Genomic DNA, 25,143 nt, shown 5'->3' with positions numbered 1-25,143 from the left:
TCGTGAAATATTTATCTCATCACCCAATTAATTCCTCTTGATACTCCTAATGTGATGAAGTGAAATTATGCATGAAATACAAATGGGGAGAAGTTTTGATCATGCATGATAGGATATAATTTGACAAATTGATACCATAATGATATGAAACATTTATGATTTGCAATGATGTATGCAATACTTGTGCTTTCTAATTATGATGTGATGTATTACATATGATGTAAATCATAATTTAAAATACTATGAGTTGTTGCTAAAATGATGTATTATAAATATTGATTTAATGTTTTGTATCATGAATACTCTAAATGATGAATGTTTGGTATCATGATCAAAATATTGACAAATAGTTAAAAATTTTAGTATCATGTATGATATCCTCATAATGTTGATCGATTTATTCAATATCATGCATGAATGAATATAAGGTTTTTGAAAATGTACATATTCTAATTTGAAAATATGATGATGCACAAATAAGATTGATACTTACCTTTGTCATAATTGATGTAAAGGGTCTTCCTTTCTTTTTGACAATGACAAAGGGGGTGATAGCTAGCTTGCACAAGTCAAGAAGATGCAAAAACTTGATTGCTAGCTTGCCTATCTTAAGTAGCAAAGATTGCTAACTTGCTTATTTCAAGAAGCAAAAGTTATCTTCTTGAACATCACTATCTTGCCTATCTCAAGAAGCAAGACTTGCAACCTGCACATTACAATAGGAAGCAAGAATCGATAGTTTACACACTTCAACAAGAAAGCTATCTTGTATTTGCTTTCGAAATTTTTACCAGCTTGTATGTTGCAAAACTTGATCACTTTTTCAAACACTTTGCTAGCTTGCACTTTGTAAAGGAAGTGAAAATAGCACTTCTCAAAAGAGAAGAAAGAACTTACAATCTTGAACATCACAAAAATTTGCTACCTTGCATGATGTAAAATTTGCTAAGATCACTATCTCAAAAGAGTTGCTATCTCAAAAAAAAGCAAATGTGCTATCTTGCCTATCTCAAAATACAAAACATGCTAACTTATTACGGAAGCAAAATTGCTAGCTCAAACATTGCAAAGGAAGCAAAAATTTGCTAGCTTGCAAATCATGAAAATTGCTAGCTTGTAGTCTAAAGAGAAGTAATTAGTTGTTATCTCAAGAAAAGCAAACATGCTAAACTTACACATCTTTAATTGCCAGATTGCACGACGATAAAATTTGATACTATGTTTTTCATGCAATATATGAAACTTTTTATCTCTAAACACATAAGAGTAGGAACTTCTCTTTTTTGTTGATGACAAAGGGGGAGAAGTATGATGACATGACATGTTATGCATAAGTTTATGATGACATGTTGCTTGGATTATGGAATCCAAGAGTTTCTATCAATAAGCCATATTGATAGGGGGAGTTTGTTTAAACTCCGGGAGTTAAGGTTAACTCCGTCATCAAGTGGTTATCATCATCAAAAAGGGGGAGATTGTTGAATCTCGTATTTTGATGATGAAACCACTTGATATGTGTTTATGATTTAATCTACGTTTTGAGTGATGCAGGTCTACTCGATCAGGATTAGACAGTTAATGCAGGAGGAATTGACATTGCGCCGGAGGAGATCACGTCAGGATATTGGACGGCAGAACGCTTCGGACGTCGGGCATCGAGCCAAGGAGAGCGGAATTGCGCTAAGGATATCGGGGTTGCGGAGGTCAATTGCCGATTGGGCAACAAGCCGCAAGAGAGGATGATGCGCTGAAGAATCGGACGAAGCACCAACCAATGACGTGCCGGGCAACAGAATGTCAATTCGCGTTGTAATAATTATCTAGATCGGAGTAGAGTTTTAGTTTGTGTGTGCAGAAATAACTACGATAACGACAAAGACATAAAGCGAAACAAAGTGTCGGAGTCAAGCGCGAAGGATTCGTTGGGAGTTCGAGAGTTTGACGGAAGTCTGAAGGTTCGTCGGGAATGTTGTCAGAACTAGCCGAGAATGAGTAGGGAGCTTGCCGAAGGGTTTTTCGGAAGCTCGCCGGAATGTTCGTGGGAAGTTCGCGGAGCTCACCGAGAAAGATCGGAGCTTGCCGAAGAAGCTCGTTGGAACTCACCAAGATCAAATCGTGAAGTTTAGGAGCTTGCCGGGAGTCCACAGAATGGTTTCCGAGAGTTTATCGGAAGACCGCCAGAAGTTCGCCGGAAGAAGTCTTGACTTACAGACTTTGTAATAGCTTAGAAAATGTCTTTAAATTCATAGTTAGCATATTAATTAGGGTTAGGATTAGGTGTTAATCCTATAACCCAAGTAGAGGCCAATTGGGCCCGAGTTCGGACTGGTTTGGGCCATGTTTGGAGCCCAACCAGTGAGCTGAAATAGTGTAGGCGGTGGCACCGCCCAGAACCTGAGAACTGAGCGGTGGCACCGCGGACTGGGTGGTGGCACCATCGGACTGGGCGGTGGCACCGCTAGCACACTATCAGTGTCAGACACTTATAAGCGGTGGCACCGCCACCGACAGGCGGTGGCACCGCCAGTCTCGGAAACCCAAGAGAATTCAAATTTTGGAGCTCAAATTTGAATCCTCTTGGGGCCTATAAATACCCGTCAATTCTCAGAAGAGAACACAACCTTTGAGAAGTTGGGAAAGGTTGTAAGAGGGGTATTTGTCCTTCCCCTTCAAAGTGATTTTCAATTGCTTGAGTGTTCACCTCCTTTCTCTTTGAAAATTTGTAAGAGAGTGAACCACTTGTAAAAGGTTGTAAGAGGGGTATTTGTCCTTCCCCTTCAAAGTGATTTGCTAGTGGAAGTTGGGAGCCTCATCGAAGAAGGCTTCGCAAGTGGATGTAGGTCACATGACCGAACCACTATAAATCGGTTTGTGTTTATCTTATTGTCATTTATATTACTGCACACCATCTTCACTTTGATGCTCTACTTCTTTGTCTCCTTCTTACGTATGCCTTCAAGTTAAAACGCAATCGAAACGGTTTCAAACGAAACGTTGCTTTTATCGTACGAAGTTTCTGAAAGTGTTTAAATCGTCAAAAGTTTATCGTACTTTACCACTGCACTAATTCACCCCCCCCTCTTAGTGCCACTCCGATCCTAACACGAACATCACCAAAGGTATTCTTGATCCTATGAGTCCCATGCAACACCCCTCTTACCCTCCTAATCATAATGTTAGGACTCTAGCTAGGAGAGTCCTACTTGAGAGGGACATTCATATAAAACCTACCTAAGCCGACCCCTATTAAAGAGGTGAAGAGGCCGGCAAGGGTTAGGAGGTTGTTTCTTAGAGAAGAATAAGGAGTTGTAAAGGAATATGAGTCTTGAGTAGGAGTCCTATTAGGAGTTGGTTAGAAGTAGGAGTCTTGAGTAGGAGTCCTATTAGGAGTTAGGGTTTAGAAGCTCTATAAATAGTTATGTATTCCTCCTCTTTTCATAAGCAATAGATGAATATTTTCTGCAGCCTTTGAGCAGCAACTTGGAGGGAGGAACCCCTATAGAGTTCCAAGGAGGCCGATCCCCTAAAGAGATCAACCCCAAGTTTAGAATCTGCAAGGGTTCTACCACCTGGTATCAGAGCAGCATTCTTGACGTCTCCCTGCCCTTCCATAGCCATCCATCAACCCTCCACAACCGCCCAAAGCAATTCCCACAATTGCTTAAGAGATCGTTGCCAAATTCTGCCGTCATCTCCACCACCACTGATCATCCTTTGATCTCCCCGTGAATTGCAATAGGTTCTGGTTTCTACCTTACTGCTGCTGAAATTTAGTTATCCTTATTTGAAAATCCCAAAAAAATTATTCCTATATTGCTGCATAAATATTTTGTCATAAAGTTTTCATCTCTACGATGAAAGATACATTGCAGAATTCCAACCGTATAACACCGTCTGTTTGATCTTGTTACTATGTTTTTTCTATCCAAATCTCTATGAAATTTTTATGTCATCTTTGACACTTCCTAACAGCAGATTTCCCTTTGGTTTTGTCAAAAAATTCTCAATATAAACCATTGATATTTTACGTCTAATCTGTTATACTTGAAAATCTGCTTGTAAAATTTCAGCCGCATAGCACTGTTTGTTTGATCTTGATACTACGTTGTTTCTATCCAAATCTATACGAAATTTTTATGATAGCTTTGAAACTTCCTAATAGTATATTTTCCTTTAGTTTCATCAAAAAATTCTCAATATAAACTACTGATCTTTTACGTCCAATCTGCTATACTTAAAAATCTGTGCTGCAGAAAATTTCAGCCGCATATTATTGCCTTAACCCATCTATTTGCAATCTTTTTTGAATGAAATTTCTTATACACTTCATAGATCATCTTGGCTTCCATCTAAGATTGATCTATTGTGGAATTCCTCTCTAAAAGCGATTTTGTGTTGCTGCAAATTTTCATCATAAACCGCTAAAATTTTTCGACGAGAATTCTGCTATCGCAACTTGCACCAATTTCCTTGCTATTATACTGCCAAAATTTTCTTGATTAAATTAGTCATCCTTGCTATCATATAAACTGTGATTTTGTTATCAATTCCCTCCTCAATTCTCTCAAGTTTTTGGTGGAAATTATGTCGAGAAACTGCTATTTCTTCGACGATAATTCTGCTCTTACAAGACAGCACATACTTGCTGCAACTTCCACTGATTTCTATCAAACCTTTGCTACCATCTACCACAGATCCAAAACTTTCATCCATAGCCCTAAAACTCCACCAAATCACACCCTCAAACTGCACCCAAAATAGCCACAAAACAAGCCTAAACCGTAGCCTATATCCACCAATCCACCAACCCTTTCGACCATCACCTCTCTCAACCAATACATGCCTTTAACCCGACAACAAAAGAGAGATCTTAACATCACAGATTTGGCGGCATATATTATGGCATCTGAGGAGGTAATCAATGCTAAATTTGAAGCCTTTGAGGTACGAATGGAGGATAAGATTCGGACGTTCTTTACCGAACTCAGATTGGGCTGACCACTAAGCCCGAATAAATCATATCAAGGAGAGAGCTTTGCCCAATTGCACCAAGCTCGAAGATATAACTTTCAAGAGAGGAGAAGCTCTATGACTGACCCCAACTATCCATGCATGAGAGTGGACTTCCCTAGATGGGAAGAAGGAGACCTGATTGGTTGGATCTCGCGCGCGGAACGATATTTCCGGTACCATAAAATCGCGGATGCATCTATGGTGAAAATTACAGCTATACATCTTGAAAGGGATGCTATATAGTGGTTTGACTGGTTTGAACATACTTATGGAGTCTTTTCATGGCAACAATTCAAAGAAGGACTGCTGATTCGCTTCAAACCAATCGATTACAAGAATATTGACGGACAACTAGCAAATATCCGACAAACCTCTACCATTAAGGAGTACCAAACCATGTTTGAAAGGTTATCTAATCAAACTCATGACTGGTCTCAAAAACAGCTATTGAGGACCTTCATTGAGGGCTTGAAGCAGGAGATACGAGGAGAAGTTAAAGCACGACAACCATATACGCTTATGGCAGCCATCTCTTTCGCACGACATCAAGAGGAGTAATTGAACCATGAAGCTTGGAGGACTAGGGTTGCTCCTCAACCAGTAATATTGAAGCCCTCAGCCCCCCCTACTATTGACCAAGTCCCTATACCAAAGAGGTTAATAGGAGAAGAGCTTCGGGAACGATATGCGAAGGGGTTATGTTGGCATTGTGACGAGCCGTGGAGCCGTGAGCATCGCTGTAGTAAAGGGAGACTTGCTATGATTGAACCAATAGAAGAAGAGGTTATTAAACATCTAGAAGAGAGCCTTAAACATAATGAAGAAGATGCGGAAGAAGAGCCACAACCGACCGACGTTATAGTACACACACTAGTTGGCTACTCAAATCCGCAAACGATGAAAGTGAGACTTCTTATGATTGAACCAATAGAAGAAGAGGTCATTGAACATTCAGAAAAGAACCTTGAACATAAATAAGATGTGGAAGAAGAGCCACAATCGATTGACGTTATAGTACACGCACTAGCCAGCTACTCAAACCCGCAAACGATGAAAGTTTGAGGCCTTCTCAAACAACAACCGATCACTATTTTCATCGACACGGGCAGTACTACTAACTTCCTAAATAGTAAGCTTGCTATTCGGATAGCATTACCTTTCGAGAATCGCTGCAGGTTTGATGTTAAGGTCACCGACGGATGGATTTTGAATTGTGATCGTAGGCGCCCGCAAGAGAAACTATTGCTGCAGGACCAAGAGATAATTGCAGATTTCTTCCTTCTCCCTCTTAACAATCATGATGCCATGCTCAGAATTAAATGGTTGACGACATTAGGTGATATTTTCTGGAATTTTATGAAACTAATTATGAAATTTTACAGTAAGGAGAAACAAGTGACATTGCACGGGAAACGTGGGGGCGACATAACAACGATTTGCACACAACAAATGGAGAAGGCTTTGTATAAAGCATGTAGTGGCTTTTTGGTACAACTTGAGCAGCAAACTAAGGGAGAGTCAACAGAATTTGAAGATCCAAATCTACTTCCTTTACTTGCTGAATTTTCAAATATATTTGACGAACCGCGTAACCTACCTCTTACCCGTCAGCATGATCATTGTATAATGATTCTTCCAGGAAAATCTTCAGCAAATGCTCAGCCATATCAGTATCCACATCTCCAAAAGGATGAAATAGAAAGGATTGTAAAAGAGATGCTCGAAACAGGAGTTATTCGGCCAAGTTGAAACCTCTACTCTTCACCGGTGCTACTTGTACGCAAGAAGGACGGAACAAGGCAAATATGTGTTGTTTACCGAGCTCTCAATGGCATAACCATCAATGACAAATACCTTATTCCAATAGTAGATGAATTGCTAGATGAAAGGAAGCACAAATTTTCACAAAGCTGGACCTTTGATCCGGGTATCATCAAATATGAGCGTGCGAAGAAGATATACCGAAAACCACCTTTTGAACACACAACAACCACTACGAATTTTTGCTTTCTTCAACAGAAGGTGGAATATCTTGGGCATATCATATCAGAGGAAGGTGTGGCAGTGGACCCCTTCAAAATTGGAGCAATGCAAAACTGGCCGACCCCGAGAAACATAAAATTGCTACATGGCTTTCTGGGTTTAACAGGCTACTACCGCAAGTTCATGAAAAACTATGGAAAGATCAATGCACCACTTACTTCCTTACTGGAAAAAGGTGTCTTCCAATGGTTGGACAGAGCCTCCGCTTCCTTCGACAAACTTAAGGCAGCCATGACGACGACGCCGGTGCTAACACTACCAGATTTCAACCGACCCTTCATTATTGAGGCTGACGTATCTGGAGTCGGAATTGGAGCCATTCTCATGCAAGATGGTCGACCACTCACATACACTAGCAAGACATTATCTCCATCTCATCAAAATAAGTCAATATATGATAAGGAGATGCTTGCCATTGTGCGCGCAGCAACAAGGTGGAGACCCTACTTGATTGGTCGACAATTTCAAATTAAAACCGACCATAAAAGCCTCAAGTACTTTTTGGAGCGAAAGATATCATCCCGTGAGCAGCAAAAATGGGTAACAAAACTTCTTAGATTTGATTATGAAATAACTTACAAAAAGGGGAAAGAGAATATTCTTGCAGATGCGCTTTCCCAACTACCCGAGCAAGTTGAAGTTTCGACCGTTTCACTTCCAACCAGCGACTTCCTTGAGGATATTAAGATAGAATGACAGAAAGATTCAGAGACTAGTAAGATTATAAAAAATTTGGAGGAAGCACCATGCTCCGTGGCTCATTACAATTGGGACTAAAAAAAATTACACTATAAGGGATGCATTGTGCTTATGATAAATTCTACTTGCATCTTCACGAGCAAATTTTAGACAAAGTTATTCTATATGCAGGGTACTAAATTGAAAAGAAGTACAGCATATCACCCACAAATCGATGGCCAGACAGAAGTTGTAAATAGGTGCTTGGAGACAGCCCAAAGCCACCCGCCAAATATGACTATCTAAGGAGAACTCCAAACCCAGCCAAGTACCATTATTGATCGACGGATCGTAGCTCGACGATGACGACCCACTACTAAAGTGCTAATACAGTGGGTGAACCTACCAACAGAAGATGCCACTTGGGAGAACTATGACGACTTGAAGATCAAATTCCCAAAATTCATGAATCGTCAGCCTCGAGGACAAGGCTGATTTGAAGAGGGTGGGTCTATTAGGACTCTAGCTAGGAGAGTCCTACTTGAGAGGGACATTCATGTAAAACCTACCTAAGCCGACCCCTATTAAAGAGGTGAAGAGGCTAGCTAGGGTTAGGAGGTTGTTTCTTAGAGAAGAATAAGGAGTTGTAAAGGAATAGGAGTCTTTAGTAGGAGTCCTATTAGGAGTTGGTTAGAAGTAGGAGTCTTGAGTAGGAGTCCTATTAGGAGTTAGGGTTTAGAAGCCGTATAAATAGTCATATATTCATCCTCTTTTCATAAGCAATAGATGAATATTTTCTGCAGCCTTTGAACGGCAACTTGGAGGGAGGAACCCCTATAGAGTTCCAAGGAGGTCGATCCCCTAAAGAGATCAACCCCAAGTTTAGAATCTGCAAGGGTTCTACCACATAACTTCTCGTAAAGTGACAACTCCAATATTCGTCCACCTTGGCATCCTACCCCTTCAAACCAACAACAACGGATCGTTTGCCAAATGTGTGATAAAATCAGACACTCCGCTAAAGTTTATCGATCTCAACCCCGTCTTCCTGCTCCGTCACACTGGCCTCAGGCAAATCTCCTCACTTCTCTAACAACTAGCCAGCCCAATTGGATTATGGACTCTGGAGCCTCCCATCACATCACCTCTGATCTTCAAAATTTGTCTCTTCACAATCCCTATAGTGGCGATGAAGATATCATCATCGGTGATGGTAAAAGCCTTCCTATAACTCATATTGGTTCTACAACGCTTACTTCTGATACTATCACATTTAAACTCGATGATATTTTATGTGCCCCTAATATTAAACGTAACCTCATTTCTGTTTCTCAATTTTATAAAAATAATAATATTTCAATTGAATTCTTTCATAATTCCTTTCTTGTTAAGGACTTGATCACGGGAGCATCCTTGGTCTAGGGCCCGAATAGAGGTAATATTTAATAATGGCTGTCAGCTCCACAAATAACCCATCCCACTGTTCATTCTTTCGTTGTGGCTCCAGTTTATATGTGGTATCATCGTCTTGGTCATCCCTTATCCCTTATTCAGTAAAAATTACTTTCTCGTTTCTCTCTTCTTATTTTTAAATCACATAGTTCTATACCGCATTGTGATTACTAAAAGTCATCGACAGCCATTTGGCTCATCCTCCATTTTCACCTCTAAACAATTTAAAATTATTGATACAAATGTTTGGGCCCTGCCCCAATCCTATTTTTGATAAATTTATATTTTATGTCATTTTTGTAGATCACTTTACTAAGTACACATTGTTATATCCTCTTCACCGTAAATCTGACGTTTCAACCATCTTTCCCACTTTTCGAAAGTTGGTTGAAAACCACTTTCAGTCTTCCATCAAAATGGTTTACTCTGATGGTGGCGGTGAATATCAAGCCCTAGTGTCCTATCTCTCAACTTGTGGTATCCAACACCTCAAGTCTCCCCTACATACTCCTCAACTTGTTGGCTCCGTCAAACGTAAACATCGCCATATAATAGAAACTAGGCTCACACTTCTCCATCAGGCCTCCATGCCTTCAAACTTTTGGATGGTAGCCTTTCAAACTGCCGTTTACCTTATTAATAGAATGCCTACGCCAGTCCTACAATACCAATTCCCCTTTGACACACTGTTTCATAAATCCCCAAACCTTCGTAAACTCAGAGTATTTGGTTATCTATGTTATCCATGGTTGCATCCATATACCTCTCTTGAACATAATACTTTCTGCTGCTATAATCTCCACACTCACAAAATTTTTATACAACGTCATGTTATTTTTGTTGAGTCTATCTTCCCTTTTCAAAACTATACCTCTCCTACCATGCAGACCACCTCATTAGCCATTCCTCGTCGGAGTATACCTCCGATCCAATAGGATGAGCCTCCCATGACATTGTCCAGTTCTGATCCACACTATTCTACTCCTCCAGTTCAGCAATTATCTATTCCCTCCATTCATACTCCACTTCTTTCTTCTCTGACTATTGGGGTACTCGGTTCAGGATCACAATCGTTATCTTTAACTCCTTCTCGGCCAAGTGACCTTGACGTACCTCCACCTGACTTGGCTTGCGTCAATGACTCTCAACCGCTTCCTCCAACAACATAACCTCATGGTCCCGTAGTCTCCAACCATCCTATGATCACACGCTCTAAGAGTGGTATTTTCAAACCATGTTAGGTCCTTGATCTTTATGCTATCATGGATTTCTCATCCACCATTGTTGAACCCACCACCTTCACTCAAGCTCAAAAATCTTTGCATTGGCATACCACCATGTGTGAGGAATATAATGCCCTCCTCCATAACTTAACATGGGATCTAGTACCCATTCATCATACACAAAACATCATCGGGTGTAAGTGGGTGTTTAGAGTTAAGCGGAACCCCGATGGCTCTATTGCCCGATATAAGGCACACCTCGTCGCCAAAGGGTTTCATCAAAGACCTGGAGTTGATTTCACTAAGACATTTAGTCCTGTTGTTAAGCCTACTACAATCAGACTTATCCTGAGTCTAGCCACCACTAAGGACTGGCAATTACACTAATTGGATGTTAATAATACCTTTTTATAAGAGACTCTAACTGAAGATATTTTTATACAACAACCTCTTAGTTTTACTCATCCTTAATATCTAAGACATGTCTGCAAACTTCGGAAAGCTATTTATGGACTTCACTAGGCTCCAAGAGCTTAGTACACTGAACTTAGCTCTTTTCTGACTTCAGTTGGCTTTCTCAACTTCAAATCTGATTCCTCGTTATTTTTGAGACAACACCATAGCAACACAATATATATTCTGGTATATGTGGATGACATCATTAGCACAGGCAACAACCCCGTAGAAATCCAAGCGTTCATTAAATAGTTAGTAGATCGATTATCGCTTAAAGATCTAGGACCCCTAAACTACTTTCTAGGGGTAGAGGCTACATTCACATCTTCCTGACTCTTTCTATCATAAAGAAAGTATATTCAAGATTTATTATCTAAAACAAATATGCAGGACGCAAATGTGGTTACAACTCCTCTATTTGCTAGTGGCTCTCTCAAATTATCTAATGGAAGTCCTGCTACGGAACCGACTCAATACCGACAAGTCGTTGGTTCCCTATAGTACTTACCTCTCACCTATCCCGACATCTCATTTGTAGTCAATAAATTATCATAGTTTATGCAGAGGCCGTCTACTATGCATTGGTCTACGGTCAAACGAGTCCTACGATATCTCAAGGGGACCCTCAATCATGGTGTCTTTTTTCGTAAATACTCTCCACTTTAGCTTCATGCCTTTACCGATGCTGATTGGGCAGACAACTTTGATGATCGAACATCCACATTGGGGTATATTATCTTCCTTGGTGCTAATCCAATCAATTGGAGTTCTAAGAAGCAAAAGACAATCGCACGGTCTACAACTGAAGCTGAATACCGTGTCATCGCCATTGCTATTATAGAACTCAATTGGGTCATAAATCTACTCAAAGAACTCAACATCAACTCCACTCCTACAATATATTATGACATTGTCGGAGCTACCTATCTGTGCGCTAATCCGGTGTTCCACTCTTGCATGAAACAAATTGCTATCGACTTCCATTTTATGCGAGTTCAAATTGTCTACTGTCAACTACGAGTTTCTCATGTCCATTCGGTTGATCAGTTAGCCGACTCACTCACGTAGCCTCTCGCTTGTCATATTTTTGCATTACATCGATCCAAGATTGGCCGTCCTTGATAGGAGCACTCCTATGGAGAGGGGAGCTTATCTATATTTTGGATGATTTTCTTAAAATTATCTATATTTTGAGTATTTTTAAAATAATATTTCCTATTTTAATTTTTAAAAATAATATCTATAATTTAAAAATTTTCTAAACTATCCCTCCTCCATCATTGCCACTATCATTGTTTTCAGCACCATCCATTGCTACATATTGTTTACCTACAATTATTGCATATTGTCCATCGCCAATATATATGGAGAGGGGAGGAGGGAGAAGAATGAGCCAAGGAGAAGAATAGGGTAGACGATAGAAAATAGAAAAGAAGGGGAGATGAAAAGAATAGGGAAGGGAGAGGAAGAACGGGAGAGAAGGAGAAGGAGAGAGCGAAGAAGGGAAGCAAAGGAGGGGGAAGGGAGAACGGTGGGTTGTAGCGATAGTGGAGGCGATGACAATGATGGAAGAGGGGCAATTTGGATTATTTTTAAATTAAGTATCATTTGAGAAAAATTAAAATGAGAGGTAATGTTTAGAAAATACCCAAGATGGATTGTTAAGAAAATCATCCTAATATATTCCTGATAAATTAAATTTTTATATATTGGGCACGTGATGGGTAAACTATCTACTATAATATTTGTGAGGGTCCTTCTTGTCTGTGATAAAATATTAATATATTTCAGATTCATAATAAACTTGGATTATTCATATTTATGTTTTTTCCCCTCAACAAATAATCATTTACTTTGTTTATTTGATTCAGTTAAACTTGAAAGCAAATTGTAAGGAAATTTTCAAATAATTATTGGAAACACATTTATTTTTTTGCTTATTCACTATGCATTATGATGTGGCGCTAAATAATCGGATTTGAAGTAAATTATTCAGATTATATATTCCGTCAACTAAAAAGTTGGGTCCACATTAAAGCAAACACAATTTTTTTTCAAATTAATCCTACTAAAAAACGGAAAAGAAAGAAACCTTAATGATTCACATTTGTAACCTAAATATTTTTTCTCAGAAATCTTAATAAGAATATCTAGACTCCTATAACTAAAGGGACAAAAAAAAAAAATCAAAATTCACTAAAATTCTATAGTTATGATGATGATAACTATGATGACAAAGAACATGTGTTGAATGGATAGGGAGAAGAGATAGAGCAAGAGTATAACTGACTAATAAGAACAAAATAACGTAATATTATTACACTCAAACTATTCTTACTATAACTCTGAATTTATAATCTTTATGACCCTAGGATTTATATAGTCCCCATGAGTACATCATATATATTCTATTTTAATATTAATCTCTTTATTTCAAATAACTATTTTCTTTTTTCAAGAACTAATAGTTAATTTAGAATAGAGCCTTTAATGTACTTCATCTTTTTATACAATGAATTTCTTCATATAGACAAGTATAATTTTAACATTTCCCCCCTAAAGTTGTTATATCTATCATACTAATCTTCATTTATAGTTGTTGAAATACTTCAAATTTGAATAGTTTTATGAGTATATTCGTTATTTGTTCGCTTGCCATGAAGTAGATCGACTTTTTTTTTATTTTTTATTTTTGATATAAAATTTTATAAAATAAAATCTTGTGTCAATGTATTCCATTCCTTCATGATCGGTTGGATTTTTGGCTAAGATAATAATTAACTTATTATCAACATAAATCTTGATTATACTTCTTATATAAAGAGTAGAACATATCATGGTCAATTGTCCCTTGATATATAGTAATATCCTCTTAGCAACATTCAAGTAAGATACAGATTTTCTATAAATCTACATATTAATCCATCTCTAAATAGTATATCGACTGTATATAAAATATCTTAATAATCAAACTAGACTTTTATAATAAATTGGATTAGTTTATCTTCTCCTTCTGTAATTAGCTTAGTGTTATATTCCCCCTAGTGTTATAAAACTAGACTTTTATAATAATCTTTGACGAATAACTTTGATTTCATTTTTGTAATGCTCGTATGAGATAAGAATCCCTTCACTGTTTTGTATGACTTTGATGCCTAAGAAATAAGTTGTTAGGCCTAAATCTGTAATATCAAACTCCTTCGTTGACTATTTAAAATCTTTAATTATGAAGAGACTATTACATATAAAAATAAAATCATCTATGTATAGATATACAAAAAGGACATCTCTATTATAATTAGTTTTGAGAGCATGTTTATATTAGCACTTAGAAAAGTTATTATGAATAAAATAGATATCAATTTGAGAATTTGTGGGGTTTGTTTAAGCTCATAAAGAGTCTTGTTTAACCTATATAACTTGTCTTCTTGTCCATAAATAATTAAACGTATGAGTTATTGGACATATATCTTTTTTAAAAAATCTATTAAGAAATATTGATTTGATATGTAAATTTTTTTATCTCATTTAAGCTATTAAGGAGATGAGAAATATTATAGTCTATAATCAAAATACTAGTACAAATACTGTTAGGAACGAGTCGACACTAAGAAGGGGGGGGAGGTGAATTAGTGCAGCAGATAAAAACGTCATCGGTTCGAAAATCTTCATTTCGATTAAACCTATTTTAGAAAGATATTAAACTTGAAAGCGTTCATAAGAGTGTAATGAGAAAGCAAAGCAAGTAAGACAATTTGCAGTAAAGTTAAATTACAAGGAGTAAATGCAAACCGAGTTTTATAGTGGTTCGGTTATCATGACCTACATCCACTCTTGATTCCTCTTCCGTCAAGACCACCGGCATCTACTAATGATCTTCCTTCAATGGGCAAAGATCAACTACCCATTTACACTCTTTCTCCTTTTCACAGGTTTAGGAGACAACCCTTACAAGCCTCTCTTTCTTAGACCTCACTTCTCCTTTTAGACAAACTTCTAAATACTAGGAAGAAGTGATCCTAAATCCTTAGAGAGTTTTCCAATTTTTTCACAAGTATTTTTCCACCTTTTTTAACTCAATTTCATGCTCAAGTCTTGCTTCTCTATATAGGAATAGCTGGGGTATTTATAGATCCCAAATGACTTCAAAATTGGAATAAAAAAAAGTCTCATCCTGGGTTTTCCGGGTACTGGCGGTACCACCACCTGTGTTGGGTGGTACCACCACTTGCAGCATTGAGACTGGGTGGTACCACCACTCAGTCTGATGGTACTACCGCCTAACACAATCTGAGAGACTAAATTTGGGTGGTACCACCACCTAGTCTGGCGGTACCACCGCTTGACACAGTCTTAAAGACTGTCTCGGGGTGGTACCACTGTCAAGTCTAGCGGTATCATCACCTGACACAATATTGAAGATTGTGTTTAGACGGTACCACTGCCAGACCCTGCTATAGTACACTGAATGAGCTAAACAACAAACCCAATTCAGCCCTGATTCAAGTCCAATTGGTCCCATAATTGATTTGGCCTAATTACATTATAAACCGACTCAATTAGACTCTAAACTAACTCGATCTAGACATAATCGATTACAAGCGAATCCTATGTTGTCCGGCATGTTATTGGTTCATCAGCGCTTCATTCAATCCTGGCGCATCGTCCTCTTTTGTGGCCTTTTACCCAATCGGCATGTTGAACTCCACAACTCCGTTCTTCTTAGTGTAATGTCTGCTCTTCTAGGCCCGATGTCCAAATTCGTGGCATGAAGCCTTCTGCCAACAAGTCGAGTGATCCTCCAACTCGACGTCTAGTCTTCTGACTTGTTACACTATGGCCTAATATTCGATTCCTCCTATTTTAATCAATTTGCCTCTCCTGATCGAAGCTATTCCTACGTCACTCAAAACGCAGATTAGATGACTAACACATCAATTGATTTCATCATCAAAATCTGAAATTCAATAATCTTCCTCTTTTTGATGATAACAACCAATTGATGACATAGTTTAAACTAAACTCTCCATATCAATATGTCATATTGATAGAATCTTTGAATTAAAAAAATTATAAGTATTTCACCATTGCATACATCATGAATATTAAAAGACCCAATTAATCATATTATTGCATGCAACATAAACTCATGCATAATCAAATTATCAAGTACATCATCCCATGCATGATTGTCTTTATGACTTCTCCCCCTTTGTCGTCAACAAAAAGGAGAAGTGTAACATTGAAAGATTAGCAATTTAGCAAAAAAACTTTTATCACTTTAGAACATGTAAGCTAGTGAGTTCTTTCTTCTCTTTTGAGAAGTGCAAGCTAGTAATTTTTACTCCATTTATAATGTGCAAGCTAACAAGTTTTAGCATCTTTTTGCATATCATCATGCAAGCTAAAGAAGAGAAAATTATAATTTTGTAATTCTTTGTCCCTTTGCAATAATTTTCAAAACATGACAAAGATAAATAACAAATTTATATCAATATTTCAATCATTAGTCTAATCATAAAAAATGAAAGATCAAGTCATGATTTTTGACATATCTCTTCTTTTGTATATAGAAGGAATGATAGGGAAATAGTCTTGATTCAAAAAGAAGATTCAAGTCTACAAATCGAGAAATCAAGATCATGATCCAAAAAATGTATAAGAAGACTTTATGCATTTGGGAGATCTAATATGTCTAAGTTTATCCTTCAAGCTAGCAAATTTGGTTATTTTGAGATGCTAGTTATTTTCTTTCCTCATTTTGTCATTGTAAACAAGAAAGAAGAAGGGAAAAACATAATGGTGTAAATGTTCAACTCATCACAAAAAAATAATTTGGTGATGAGATATACAATTTATGAATACAAATGAATATCAATAATAAATCATGACATGAAAGATATTAATATCAAATCATGAATGTCACAAGACATGATTTATTTCAACAAATCTCTTCTTTTATAAATAACAAAAAGAAACATAGGAGATCAAATGACATAATATATTGATTCATGCATAAGAAATCTTAAGTTATAAATCTCAAAAAATCAAGATCAAGCTCATTCAAATTCAAATTGTCAAATCAAAATCATTTTCAAGAGATTCATAAAAAAGACATAGATAGATTCATTAATCTCTCCTTTTTTTCATCAATGATTCAATTATATTATGAGATATAAAAATCATAATTATAAAAGAGTCATATAAAAATCATGACATGAAGGATATTAATATGAAAGATCAATTCGTGAATGATTCATCTTGACAAATCTCCGTTTTAGTAAATAACGAATAGAATCATAGGAGATCAAATAAGATATTTTGATTCAAATAAATCTTAAATTATTAATGTGAAGAATCAAGATTCGTTTGGATAAATCTTCTCTTAGATAAGTATATCATATGTAAATCTTCTCTTAGATAAGTATATCATTCGTTTGGATAAATCTTCTCAAGTCACAAACATCGATAAATGATTCAATTGGATATATCATCTCATTATTAAAACGAATCATACGAAAATGAATCCAAAATCATCATCAAAATCACTTTTCAGAAAATTCAATGAAAGCAACATAGATAGATTCCTATAAGATTAAAGATAGTTCAAGTTCTTTTAGTTCCAATATTTTGTAATTGATTTCATTTAAGCATACCTAAATTTTTATGTCAAATAAAAACATGCATCAACGTTTAAAACCAAAAAAGAACTTTCATTACGGCAAATATCGATAATCCATAAATCACAAGTATTATCATGCATAATTTTAAAATATAAACTCATTAAGCATGATCATTATGCATTATTAAATCATCAAGCATGGTTTCATAAGGCATCTTTAATCAAAATAAAAAAGCTATACAGAAATCATCAAAATACATATTATTGCTTTTTAAGAGCATTAGTGTATAAGTATTAGATTTATATCTACCATTTAGTTATATTTTAAAAAAACATGCAATGGTCAATATCATTTTCAAAATTACTAGCATGATCCCAATATTATTTTATTTTAATTTTTTACTAACTAATTAAAAATAATTCATGAAAAGCATCAAGTAATTTTAAAATAAAGCAAAGGGGTTTTGGTTACCTTATTGTCAGAAGCCGTTAAGGCATAGTTTGCCACCTTGCCTTTGTTGGTTTGTTCTTCATTTTCGGATGAACTTGATTTGTCTCAAGCCACCTTGAGTGTTTTCTTCTTCTTTTGTAGCTTCTTCTTTTTTAGCTTCATTTTTGTTCTTTGATTCTTGTTTTAAGAATTTTTTAAGCTTTATTGTGAAGAGTTCAAGGTTATCATCATCATCACTTAAGTCATCACTCAAGTTGTATTATATTGTTCGAAGTGTCAAATCCTTCCTATTCTTTGGAAGGTTGTTCTCATGTTCATTCAGTTGATCATGTGCCTTACATGTCATTTCATAGGTCATTATTGACCCAATAAGTTCTTCAAGAGCAAGGTTATTTAGGTCTTGGGCTTCTTGTATTGCCGTTATTTTAGGATCCTAACTTTTTGGAAGGGATCTTAATATCTTGTTAGTAAGCTCAAAATTCAAAAAACATTTGCCAAGAGCTTTTAAACTATTGATGACATCCGTAAAATAGGTGTACATATCAACAATAATTTCACTTGGCTTCATTCGAAATACCTCAAAATCATGCATCAAAAGATTTACTTTAGAATATTTTACTCTACTCGTGCCTTCGTGTGTGGTTTCAAGAGTATGCCAAATATCAAAAGTGATTTCATAAATAAACACTCGATTGAACTCATTTTTATCTAAGGCGCAAAACAAAACATTCATAGCCTTGACATTTAAAGAGAAAGTTTTCTTCTCCCTCGTTCCAATTGTTCATTGGAAGAGAAGACTTTTGAAATCCGTTTTCAATAATATTCCATAAATTTAAATCCAAAGAAAGCAAGAAAACTTATATGTTTAAGCTCATAAAGAATCCTGTTTAACCTATATAACATGTATTCTTATCCATAAATAACAAAACTTATGAGTTATTGGACATATATATCTTTTTTTTTAAATCTATTAATATTGATTTGATATGTAAATTTTTTTATTTCATTTAAGCTATTAAGGAGATAAGAAATATTATAGTCTATAATCAAAATAATAGTGGAAATACTGTTAGGAACGAGTCAGCACTAAGAGGGGGGGTGAATTAGTGTAGTGGATAAAAACATCATCGGTTCGAAAATCTTCGTTTCGATTAAACCCGTTTCAGAAAGATATTAAACTTGAAAGCGTTCGTAAGAGTGTAACGAGAAAGTAAAGCAAAAAAGATAGTTTGCAATAAAGTTAAATTGCAAGGAGTAAATGTAAATCGAGTTTTATAGTGGTTTGGTCAACGTGACCTACATCCACTCTTGATTTCTCTTTCGTCGAGGCCACCGGCATCCACTAACGATATTCCTTCAATGGGCGAAGATCAACTACCCATTTACACTCTCTCTCCTTTTAACAGGTTTAGAAGACAACCCTTACAAGCCTCTCTATCTTAGACCTTACTTCTCCCTTTAGATAAACTTCTAAATACTAGGAAGAAGTGATCCTAAATCCTAAGAGAGTTTCCCAATTTTTTCTCAATTATTTTCCCCCATTTTTAAACTCAATTTCGTGCTAAGTCTTGCTTCTCCATGTAGAAATAGCTAGGGTATTTATAGACCCCAAATAACTTTAAAATTAGAGCAAAAAAAATCTTGGGTTTCCCGGGTACTACGGTACCACCACCTGTGTTGGGTGATACCATCGCTTGCAACACTGACACTGGGTAGTACCACTACTCAGTCTGGTGGTACTACCGCTTGACAAAATTTGAGAAACTATATTTGGGCGGTACCATCACCTAGTCTAGCGGTACCACCGCCTGACACAGTATTGAAGACTGTGTCTGGGCGGTACCACCGCCTAGTCTAGCGGTACCATCACCTGACACAATATTAAAGATTTTGTCTGGGTGGTACCATTGTCAAACACTGCTACACTATACTGAATGAGCTAAACAACAAACCCAATTCAGCCCTGATTCAGGTCCAATTGGTCCCCTAATTGAGTTGGCCTAATTACATTCTAAACCGACTCAATTAGACTCTAAATTAACTCAATCTAGACATAATCGATTACAAGCGATTCCTATGTTGTCCGGCATGTCATTGGTTCATCGGCGCTTCATTCAATCCTTCGGCGCATTGTCCTCTTTTGTGGCCTTTTGCCAAATCGACATGTTGAACTCCGCAACTCCGATCTTCTTGGTCCAATGTCCACTCTTCTAGGCCCGATGTCCAAACTCATGGCATGAAGCCTTCTGCCGACATGTCAACTGATCCTCCAACTCGACGTATAATCTTCTGATATGTTCCACTCTGACCCAACATTCGATTCCTCCTTCTTTAATCAATTTGCCTCTCTTGATCGAAGCTATTCCTACGTCACTCAAAACGCAGATTAGAAGACTAACACATCAATTGATTTTATTATCAAAATTCGAGATTCAACAATCTCCTCTTTTTTTATGATGACAACTAATTGATGACAGAGTTTAAACTAAACTCTCTATATCAATATGTCATATTGATAGAATCTTTGAATTAAAAAAATTATAAGTATTTCACCATTACATACATCATGAATATTAAAAGACCCAATTAATCATATCATTGCATGCAACATAAACTCATGCATAATCAAAATATCCAAGTACATCATCCCATGCATGATTGTCATCATGACTTCTCCCCCTTTGTCATCAACCAAAAGGAGAAGTGCAACATTGAAAGATTAGCAATTTAGCAAAAAAATTTATCACTTTAGAACATATAAGCTAGTGAGTTCTTTCTTCTCTTTTGAGAAGTGTAAGCTAGCAATTTTTACTCCATTTGTAACATGCAAGCTAACAAGTTTTGGCATCTTCTTGCATATATCATCATGCAAGCTAAAGAAGAGAAAATTATAATTTTGTAATTCTTTGTCCCTTTACAATAATTTTCAAAACATGACAAAGATAAATAACAAATTTATATCAATATTCCAATCATTAGTCTAATCATAAAAAATGAAAGATCAAGTCATGATTTTTGACATATATCTTCTTTTGTACATAGAAGGAATGATAGGGAAATGATCTTGATTCAAAAAGAAGATTCAAGTCTAGAAATCGAGAAATCAAGATCATGATCCGAAAAATGTATAAGAAGAATTTATGCATTTGAGAGATCTAACATGTCTAAGTTTATCATTCAAGCTAGAAAATTTGGTTCTCTTGAGATGCTAGCTATTTTTTTCCCCCATTTTATCATTGTAAACTGTTAGGATCGGAGCGGCACTAAGAGGGGGGGTGAATTAGTGCAGCAGATTAAAACTTGTAAGTTTGAAATCGATTTCGTAAATTTATAGATATTTTGATTCGACGAAGGATGACTTAGTTAAAATAGCTCGAGTAAAGGTAGTCACGAGTAGAGAGATGAAAACCGAACGATTTGCAACTAAGTAGGGAAATGGTTCATAAAACTAAATACTCACACATTCAAGGAATACCACGATATATAGTGGTTCGGTCAAATGACCTACATCCACTTTCGAAGCCTTTTTCGATGAGGCTCCCAACTTCCACTAGCAAATCACTTTGAAGGGGAAGGACCAAATACCCCTCTTACAACCTTCTTACAAGTGGTTCTCACTCTTATAGATTTTTTTAAAGAGAAAGAGGGAGGTGAACACTTAAGCTATTGAAAACAAGACTTTGCTGGAGCTTTTTCACACTTTCTAACTTCTCAAAAAGGTGTATTCTCTACTGAGAATTGAGGTGTATTTATAGGCCCCAAGAGGATTCAAATTTGGGCTCTAAATTTGAATTACTTTTGAGTTTTTCGGTGTTGGCGGTGCCACCGCCTATCAATGTCTGACACTGATAGTGTATTGGCGGTGCCACCATCGGATCTCTTGGGTTCTGGGTAGTGCCACTGCCCAGTCCAGCGGTGCCACTGTCTAGACTATTCCAGCTCACTAGTTGGGCTCCAAACTTGGCCCAAACCAATCTAAACTCGGGCCCAATTGGCCCCTAACCGGGTTATAAGATTAACCCTTAATCCTAACCCAAATTATATACAAAGTATGAAATTAAGACATAGCCCTAAGCAAATTTTTAACCGGCAACGTCAAGTTTCCTTCCGGCGAGCTTTCCGGCGAACTTCCGGTGGACTTTTGATACACTCTCGGATTTCTTCCGGCAGACTCCCAACAGGCTCCTGGTCTTATGGTAAGTTCAACGAGTCTTTGGTAAGTATCCGAACCTTCTCGGTGATCTCCGTGAACCTTCGATGATCTTTTAGGCGGACTTCCAAAAACTTCGGCAAGTCCCTGATTCTTTCTCGGTTGGTTCCGGCAGCACTTCCGACAATTCTTCGGACTTTTGGTGGACTCTCGAACACCCATCAAACTTGACTCTGGTAAACTTGCTTTATATCTTCAAGCTATCGTAGTTAATCCTGCATACTTAACTTAGTAATATGGATTAGATCAATTAACCCATCAATTGACTTCATCATCAACATCCGAGATTTAAAAATCTCCCCCTTTTTGATGATGACAATCAATTGATGACGGAGTTAATCATAACTCCCCCTATCTATATGCCATATTATAAGAAGATAAAAACACTTGAATTTAATCTCTTTGAATTCAAGCCTAAACCAATAAGTTCTATCCGTTGAACTTATCGTTATTCTTAATAAGCATGAGCAAATATGAAACTTCGTATTTCTCATAATTTCAAGGTATGAAAATTATGCCGAATGATAAAAGGCAATTATCATTTCGACAAGAAATAATAATAATTTGAAATTTCAACATGAATCTCATGATATAAATGCAAAGCATGATTTCATATGATCATGAGATGATTGCTTATCATATATAAAAAAAAATGATAAACATGATACGACAACCAATCTAAAAACTTTAATATGCGATATGCCCAAAAAGTTTTACGATGCTTTTAAGGAATATAACATATATAAGATATTTTTCATTGCATTATACAACATATAAGCTATTGCAATATGATACATATAAGTCATGGTAATTTCATATTTGCACAAGTCATCAATCTTTTGAACATTCTTCTCCCCCTTTATCATCAATAAAAAGGAGATGAGTTTTCAAGCATAAAACTCATGATCATTGAAACCATTAATAAAATCATCTTGTAAGAAAAAAAATCTTGAAAAGGAGATGTCAAAATTGACAAAGCTTCAACTTGGCATTAAGATCGATTATTCAAGGAAGACATCAAATCATCCAAAATAACATGAAGGTGCCATCAAAATGTTGACAAAATTTTGGAAAGAAACATCCAACATCATATACTAGGATAATGTTAAACGCATGTCAAGGTAGCATAGAGGTTTACAATAATAAGAAAGGCTTAACACAACGATTATTCCTTCGGAGGAATTCCAGAGTTCCTATACATGACATCTATCTTCTGGTTCATCTGTCATAGTTCTCTCAAAATTTCAACTTGCTATAATTAGATTTGCTCTTGCTGTGATTTGAGTTGCTCTTGTTGTGATTTGATTTGATTTAATTCTGCCATGATGAGATCTTCAGAAGATGAAGCAGGAGCTAGTTCTGAAGGTGCTGCACTAAAGGGACTAGGAGGAGGAGATTCATTTCCCTTAAAAATGGGTGTTTCAGGGTGTTCTACTAGTGAGGAAACTGGATCAGTCCTTCTAGGTTGTCTAATCAATATACCATTGCCAAAAGTGCACCTAAGTCTCTTGAGTAGGTTTCTATTGATAGTGTTAAATCGATCAACCTAGATTATTTCTTCATCGGGTGAGACACAAATATTATAAGCAAGCATTAATCGAGTGACTAACCTCTCATACGGTAACATTGAGTCTTTAGCTATTATGTCCTGCATATGTTGCCGGATTAAGTATCCAAAATACTTATTTTGGCCGGTCATAATCCAATACATAGTACTTAACTCTATTTGACTAATCTCATCATGATGAAATTGTTTAGGAAGTCGGATGCTTATCATGATGTGATAAAAAAATTTAGAGTTAAAGGGCAATAAGTGCTCGTAACTTTTAGGAATTATACCTGGGTTCGGATTTGCAAAAACAGTTTCTAAGGCTTCGGAGTAAGTTGCTCCGATTGCATTGATATCCCATTTATTTCTAAAATAACAATCCCTATCCTTTTCGACAATTCCAATTAACTCACATATAGTGCTATCAAAGATTCGAATTTGTGTTCCCAAGAGGTAGGTGTTAGGATCGGAGTGGCACTAAGAGGGGGGGGGGGGGGGGGGGAGGCGGGTGAATTAGTATAGTAGATTAAAACTTGTAAGTTTGAAACCGAATTCGTAAATGCAAGGAGATTTCGATTCGACAATAACTTGAGTAAAGTGAGAAGATGAAAACGAAAGCTTGCTATAGTGCAAATAACAATTTAAAAAAGGTAAGTACTCACACATTCAAGGAACACACCAATTTAAAGTGGTTCGGTCAAATGACCTACATCCACTTGCGAAGCCTTCTTCGATGAGGCTCCCAACTTCCACTAGCAAATCACTTTGAAGAAGAAGGACAAATACCCTTCTTACAACTTTTACAAGTGGTTCACACTCTTATAAATTTTTAACGAAAAGGAAGGAGGTGAATACTCAAGCAATTGAAAATAAGGCTTGCTAATAACTTTACAAAGGCTTTTGTCTCAATCTATTGCTTCTCAAAAAGTGTATTCTCTACTGAGAATTGAGGAGTATTTATAGGCCCTAAGAGGATTCAAATTTGGGCTCCAAATTTTGAATTCTCTTGGGTTCCCGATGCTGGTGGTGCCACCGCCTGTTAATGTCTAACACTAATAGTGTACTGGAAGTGCCACCACCAGACCTCTCGGGTGCTGGGTGGTGCCACCACCCAGTCTGGCGGTACCACCGCCCGATCCTCGGGTTCTGGGCGGTGCCACCGCCTAACCCTATGGGTCACTAGATGGGCTTCAAATCTGGCCCAAACTAGGTAATATCGGGCCCAATTGGCCCCTAACAAAGATATAGGATTATCGCTTAATCCTAACCCTAATTACATGCAAACTACGTAACTAAAAACATAGTCCTAAGCAAGTTTTCAACCGGCAAACGTCGAGTCTCCTTCCGGTGAGCTTTCCGGCGATCTTCCGGCAGACTTCCGTTACACCCTCGGATTTCTTCTGGTGGACTCCCAGTAGGCTCCTGATCTTGTGGCGAGTTCAGCAA

Source organism: Musa acuminata, chromosome BXJ1-1, assembly GCF_036884655.1.
Source record: "Musa acuminata AAA Group cultivar baxijiao chromosome BXJ1-1, Cavendish_Baxijiao_AAA, whole genome shotgun sequence".
Taxonomy (NCBI): Eukaryota; Viridiplantae; Streptophyta; class Magnoliopsida; order Zingiberales; family Musaceae; genus Musa; species Musa acuminata.
The sequence above is the reverse complement of the archived record's forward strand: the minus strand, read 5'-3'. Positions refer to the sequence as shown.